We start from the raw sequence: 6,960 nt of genomic DNA, 5'->3' as shown, positions 1-6,960 counted from the left end.
TCACGAGGGGGATCATACTCTCGACCTGGTGTTCCTGTCTGGACAGTGGTTGGATGATCTGGGAGGGGGTTCTCCGTCCATCACCCCTCTGTCATGGTCAGATCATCACCTCCTGAGGCTGGTTTTCCGTCATGCCATCCCCCGCCGCTGGGCGGCGGAACCGACCAGGTGGTTCCGCCCCAGGCGCCTAATGGACCCGGACCGGTTCCAGAGGGCGCTTGGGCCGATACCTATCACCCTTACCCACAGCCCAGTCGATGCTCTGGTGGAGGCCTGGGAAACGGCTGCCACCAGGGCACTCGACTGTGTTGTACCCATGCGACCTCTGACTCGGCGCAGATCCCGTTGGGCTCCATGGTTCTCTGTGGAGCTCCGGGAGATGAAGCGTCGGAGACGAGGTCTAGAGAGCGGTTGGAGATCCAGCCGATCCGAATCCGACCGATTGCAGTTAAGAACCTTCATAAGGTCTTATCTTGCGGCGATAAGGACGGCGAAGTCTAACTACTTTGCCGCCCTTATCGCGTCCGCAGATAATCGCCCGGCCGCCCTGTTTAGGGTGACTCGCTCCCTCCTTAACCAGGAGGTGAGGGAGGATCCCTTGCAGGGACGAGCCGAGGAGTTTAGTCATCATCTGACGGACAAAATCGCTCGGATCCGGACCGGCTTGGACTCTGACTGGGCAGAGTCTGATGTGGAGGAATCAGGCGGTCTTGAGCACGTTATCTGGACTGAGTTCGACCCTGTTTCCCCTGATGATGTGGACAGGATCATGGGGAGACTGAGCTCCACCACCTGTTTGTTGGACCCGTGCCCCTCCTGGCTAGCTTATGCGGCTCGGGAGGGAACACGAGGCTGGTTCCATGCAGTAATAACTGCTTCTTTGAAGGAGGGTGTCTTCCCTGCCGCCTTGAAGGAGGCGGTGGTGAGACCCCTCCTCAAGAAGCCTGCTTTGGACCCGGCTGTTTTAAACAACTATCGTCCAGTCTCCAACCTTCGCTTCCTGGCGAAGGTTGTTGAGAGTGTGGTGGCGCATCAGCTCCCTCTGTTCCTGGAGGAAACTGATTATCTGGACCCGTACCAATCGGGCTTCAGGCCCGGACACAGCACGGAGACGGCATTGGTCGCGCTGGTGAATGATCTCTGGAGGGCTAGGGACAGGGGTTGCTCCTCTGTCCTGGTCCTATTAGATCTCTCAGCGGCTTTCGATACCATCGACCATGGTATCCTGCTGCGGCGTCTCAGGGGGTTGGGAGTGGGAGGCACCGTCCTACGGTGGTTCTCCTCCTACCTCCAGGGCCGCTCGCAGTCGGTGTTGACAGGAGGGCAGAGATCCGCCCCGAGGTCTCTCATTTGTGGAGTCCCTCAGGGGTCGGTTCTCTCGCCCCTCCTGTTCAACATCTACATGAAGCCGCTGGGCGAGATCATTCGTGGTTTTGGGGTGGGGTATCACCAGTACGCTGATGATACCCAACTTTTTCTTTCCACCCCGAACCAACCCAGTGATGCCCTCTCCGTGATGTCCCGGTGCCTGGAGGCGGTTCAGGTCTGGATGGGGAGAAACAGGCTTCGTCTCAATCCCGCCAAGACTGAGTGGCTGTGCATATCGGCGTCTCGGGTTAACCAAGTTATTCCACCTCTAACGATGGGGGGTGAGGTGTTACCCCCCGTTGATAGGGCTCGCAACTTGGGCGTCCTCCTGGATTCACGGCTCAATTTTGAAGATCACATAGGAGCCGTGACCAGGGGGGCTTTTGCACAGGTTCGCCTGGTGCGCCAGTTGCGTCCCTATCTGGACCGAGACGCCCTACGCACAGTCACTCATGCGCTTGTGACCTCCCGTTTGGACTACTGTAACGCTCTCTACATGGGGCTGCCCTTGAAGACCACTCGGAGGCTTCAACTGGTGCAGAATGCGGCCGCGCGAGTTGTGATGGGGGTTTCCCGATACTCCCATGTAACACCTCTACTCCGCGAGCTGCATTGGCTTCCGGTTGCCCTCCGGGTGAAATTCAAGGTGCTGGTTATCACCTATAAAGCCCTACATGGCCTGGGTCCGGGTTATTTGAGGGAACACCTGCTGCCGGCATCAAACGCCCTTCGCCCAGTGCGCTCCCACAGGGAGGGTCTGCTCAGGGTTCCGCCGGTGAGAGATTGCCGGCGGGTGACACCCAGGGATAGGGCCTTCTCAGTGGGAGCGCCTGCCCTCTGGAACCAGCTGCCGGTAGAGCTGAGGACTGCTCCCGACCTCCGATCATTCCGCCGGGGCCTGAAGACCTGGCTCTTTGAGCTCTCGGGCCCAGGCTGAGGAGAAAATTTTAACTGGGGTTTTAATGTACAGGGTGAATTTAATGCTTTTTAATTGGTTTTAACTTTTGTATGTTTTGATTTTTAATTCCCTGTAAACCGCCCTGAGTCCTCAGGGAAAGGGCGGTATACAAATGCAAATATTAAATTAAATTATTAAATTATCTATCTATCATCTATCATCTATCTATCATATATAGTTCTCTCTCTCTCTATCATCACCATCTATCTCTATCATTCATCTATCTATCTATCTATCTATCTATCTATCTATCTATCTATCTATCTATCTATCCATCCATCCCTATCCATCCATCCCTATCTATCTATCTATCCATCCATCCCTATCCATCCATCCATATATATCTATCCATCCATCCATCTATCCATTATCTATCTGTCTGTCTGTCTGTCTGTCTGTCTGTCTGTCTGTCTGTCTCTCTCTCTCTCTCTCTCTCTCTCTCTCTCTCTATCTATCTATCTATCTATCTATCTATCTATCTATCTATCTATCTATCTATCTAATCTCTAATCTCACTATTGCAAAAGTCACATGGCTTCCACTCCCAACCACTAGCCTTTGTGTGGAGCTACTCAGAAACACAAATATTTGTACTTGCGCACCCTGGATGGGAATCCCACCACACTCGGAGGGTAGCAGATCCCCTCCCCTAAGGTCAAAAGGTCACGCCTCTGGTCAGCCCCCCCCAAGTGCATCCCTGTGGTGGGTTTCCAGCAGATGGACCGTTCCGCCCCCCCCATCTTGCCCCCCCCACCCCAAGCTTTGGCCCCCTCCGGCTCCCCGTGGATGGGAAAAAATGGGGGGCGGGCAGCAGGCGGCAGCTGCCCTGGGGCTGACACGGGTGGAGGGAGGGGTGGTCCATCCATCACTTGCCCCCCACCCCACCCCAATCGGCTGCCCCCTGCCCCTGCAGCTGCAAGACCAGGGACCTTTGGCCACAGGGAAACAAAGCCCCCCCCCGCCGGGCAGGAGTGGCCAGGGTCAAAGGTCAGAGAGAATGGATGAGTTGTCAAAGCACCCCCCCATCATTTGAAGAGGGGAGCTGCCTAGCTCTGAGGACAGCGCCCCCTGGTGTGCCTTGGCCTGCACTGCGTCCTAAGGCTCACAACACGATGCTGACCCCTGGTGGTCAGCAAGGGGATATCATCACATGGGAGGAGAGGGTTGATTTGGGTAAGCGGGAGGGTTGGGGGTTTTTTGGGGGGGAACTCTCCCAGGGGTGGGTGGGAAGGAGAGGGGAGAAGGGAGGGGGGTTACAGAGAAGGGGAGAGAAAAGGTGACCTCGTGCCTACAACACAACACAACACAACACACAAAGCACATTTTCTTTACTAGGCTGAGGGGGGGGAGAATTGGGGAGCGGGTTTAAAAGCATAGGATCACCCTCAATAGGATCCCTTTCCTCCCTCCCCCCCCTTCCCCCTCCCCGGGCTGCTTTCAAGGAATTTCCACCCAAGTTGTGTGTGTGTGTTTTTGTGTGAACTGTGCAGGCAGGTCTTCCTTCTCCTTCCACTGAGAAACCCTGGAAAGAAAAAGTGGGGCGGGGGGGGGGAGGGCAAGGGAAGGGAAGGCAGACTTTCTTGGGTGTCTCCGGGTGTCTAAATCAACACACGCACACGCTCACACACACACACAAATCACGTCCTGGATCTATTAATTCCTGGGTAAACACCGTCTGCGTTTGTACACAGCGGCACGTCGAGATGGGGCCGTTTTTGATATTCTGGGCGAAAAACCGGGCGCCCCCCCACCCACTCACCCACCTTGTCTGGAGGTGAAAAGGACTCCAAATGTTTAATTTTTCCACCTGTGGTTCTGCAACACACACACACACACACACACACAAAAGGGAGGAAGGGGGGGCTGTGTGCAGGCGAGCGGAACCCATAAGCCATTTTTAATAAATATATATATATATATATATATATATATATACATATATTTTGCTCCAGAAATTTTTACATCTCTATTCTTCAGCATCACCACACCCCATTGGGAGGTGTTCCTATCGCTGGCCATCGCCCTGGGCAACCGCAACTGTAACCATGACAACCTGTTGCCCGGTGACAGAAAACACTGTGCCAGGCAAGATGCCCTGACCTCAGGATCTCTCCTCTCTCTCTCTCTCTCTCTCTCCTAGGAAAAAAGAGGAGGGGGCTTCTCTTTTCTAGTGGACCCCCTCCTCTTCTTTCTGGGGCACCTGGACAATTTTGAGGAGGGGGGGCTGCAGGGGGGGAGGAGAAGGGACACCGGGGAGCTGGGACCCTCCCCGGAGTTTGCTGGTGTAAAGGAGGCAGTTGGCTGGGAAAAGGGTGGGGGGGGGAAGAGGGGGAATTTGGGGAGGGGGCTTCTGTCTCCTCTCATTGTCGGACTCAAGATATTTCTCTGGGCGATTTCCCTCCCCCTGCTTGCAAGCCCCAAGTTGTTATTCCGGTGTCTAGAAATGAAAAAAGAAGGATAATTAATAAGAATAATAAGAACCAGACGATAAGAAAAAAACACAAAAGACCCACAAAGAGAAGCAGTGATGACACTGGAAAAGGAGAGCAAAGGTTGTAATCGCGATCGCAATCACAACAACAACCACAATAAATGTGGGAAGGGACCTTGGAGGTCATCCAGTCCAACCCCCTGCACGTTGTCCTTGGCTTACGGCCACAGCTCAGGCCAAAAGACTCAAGTGAGACTGGTTGGGCGAAACGTTGCCCCGTTTTACAACCTTGCCGCCCACAGTCGCTAAGTGAGGCACCGCCGTTGTGAAGTTGGTCACACCGTCGTTAAGGGAAACTGTCTCCCCTCCCCCCCCGCTGACTTTGCTCGTCAGGAGGTCGCAAAAGGGGATCGCTGGGGGAACGCTGCGACCGTCATAAATACGAGTCGGTTGCTGAGCATTCCGATTTTGATCCCGCGATCCTGGGGAGGCTGCGACGGTCGTAACTGTGAAAAATGGTCCTAAGTTGCTTTTTTCTGCGCCGGTGTAAATTCGAACGGCTGTAAGTCGAGGACTGCCTGTAGTGAGAGGCGCCTCGGGTGCAATCCCAAAACATCTGAAGCGCCACTGGAACGCCGTCGGCACTGATGCAATCCCCGTACTTATTTAGCGTCTGGCGTATCATACATGGACTAGCAATGTTTTCAAGCAGCCCTCGACTTACGATGATTCATTTAGCGACCATTCAAATTCACAACTAGGCTGGAAAAAAGGGACATAGGACCATTGTACCCTCCCCAGGGTCACGGGATCACAATTCAGGGGTTCGGCAACTGACTCGTACTTACGACGGCTGCAGCGTCCTGGGTGTCATGTTCTGACGAGCAACGTCACGGGGGAAGCCGGATTCACTTAAGGACCGTGAGACTCACTTCACAACTGGAGCGATTCACTTAACAACGGTGGCCAGAAAGGTCGCAAAAACGAGGCAAGGCTCACTTAACAACTGTCTCGCTTAGCGACGGAAATGTTTTTGGGCAGACTGTGGTCGTAAGTGGAGGACTGCCAGTAGTAAAGTTTCATCCCGAGGAATAGGACACAATAAAATATGAATGTTAAAAAGATCTGGGTCTAGGCCACAGGTGGGGAACGGAGCTCTTTTCTGACTTGTGAACTTCAACTCCCAGAATTCCTCAGCCAGCCGTGCATGGACAAGGGAAAATCTGGAGGGAGGGTGACCCTCCTGACCAGCTTACCAAAGGTGGGGAGGGCAGCAAGCACCGAACGAGCTGTAGCTTTCCCACAATGCCCTGGACCGACCCGAAGCCCAAAGCCTTCTGGGAAATACAATTTGAGGGCCGTGACGAAGGCAGCCGACTTGTGGGAGACCCCCCACAGTTGCCCACATGATTTAATTTGAACCTTTGGGGCGGAACGGAGCCCGGCGGCTGGGGAAAAGTGGCCGGGCAGAAACCACTAATTTATTGTGACTTTGAGAAAGAAACCCGTGACGTCTTGATTAGCCGGATAATTAATCTGGGCAGGATGGCACGTCCCTCGGCAGCGCCGTGGCAGGCTGGATGGATGGCAAGCCCCCTTCCCAACATCCAGCTCCAGAGGCCTGGTGCCAGCCATCACCCAGGCCACAATCATGTGTGCGTGTGTGTGTGTGTGTGTTTAATTCATTGGTTATCATATCGATGACTAAAGAATATTGACAAATGAACAACAAGAACAGAACAGCAGAATAACAGAGTTGGAAGGGACCTTGGAGGTCATCTAGTCCAACCCCCTGCTCAGGCAGGAGAGCCTTACAGAATCATGGAATAACAGAGCTGGAAGGGACCTTGGAGGTCATCTAGTCCAACCCCCTGCTCAGGCAGGAGAGCCTAGATACCGTTCCAGACAATCTCTTCTTCAAAAAATAACAAATACTGATAATTAACAAAATAATGCTTCATTGCCGGAAGCCCTCAGCTTACGACCACGAACTGAGTCCCACATTTCCATCGCTAAGCGAGACGTTTTCTTTTGCCCCACTTTACGATCTGGCGGGCCATGGTTGTTAAGCGAAACGCTGCCGTGGTTAAGCTACCCACACGGTCGTTAAGCAAATCCGGCTCCCCCCCCAATTGGCTTCGCTGGTCGGAAGGCCACCAAAGGGGATCGCGCAACCGCGGGACACTGCGACCGTCATAAATAG

This window comes from Vipera berus (genome assembly GCF_964194415.1).
Source record: "Vipera berus genome assembly, chromosome: W".
In the NCBI taxonomy this organism is placed as follows: domain Eukaryota; kingdom Metazoa; phylum Chordata; class Lepidosauria; order Squamata; family Viperidae; genus Vipera; species Vipera berus.
Note: the sequence above shows the minus strand (reverse complement) of the source record.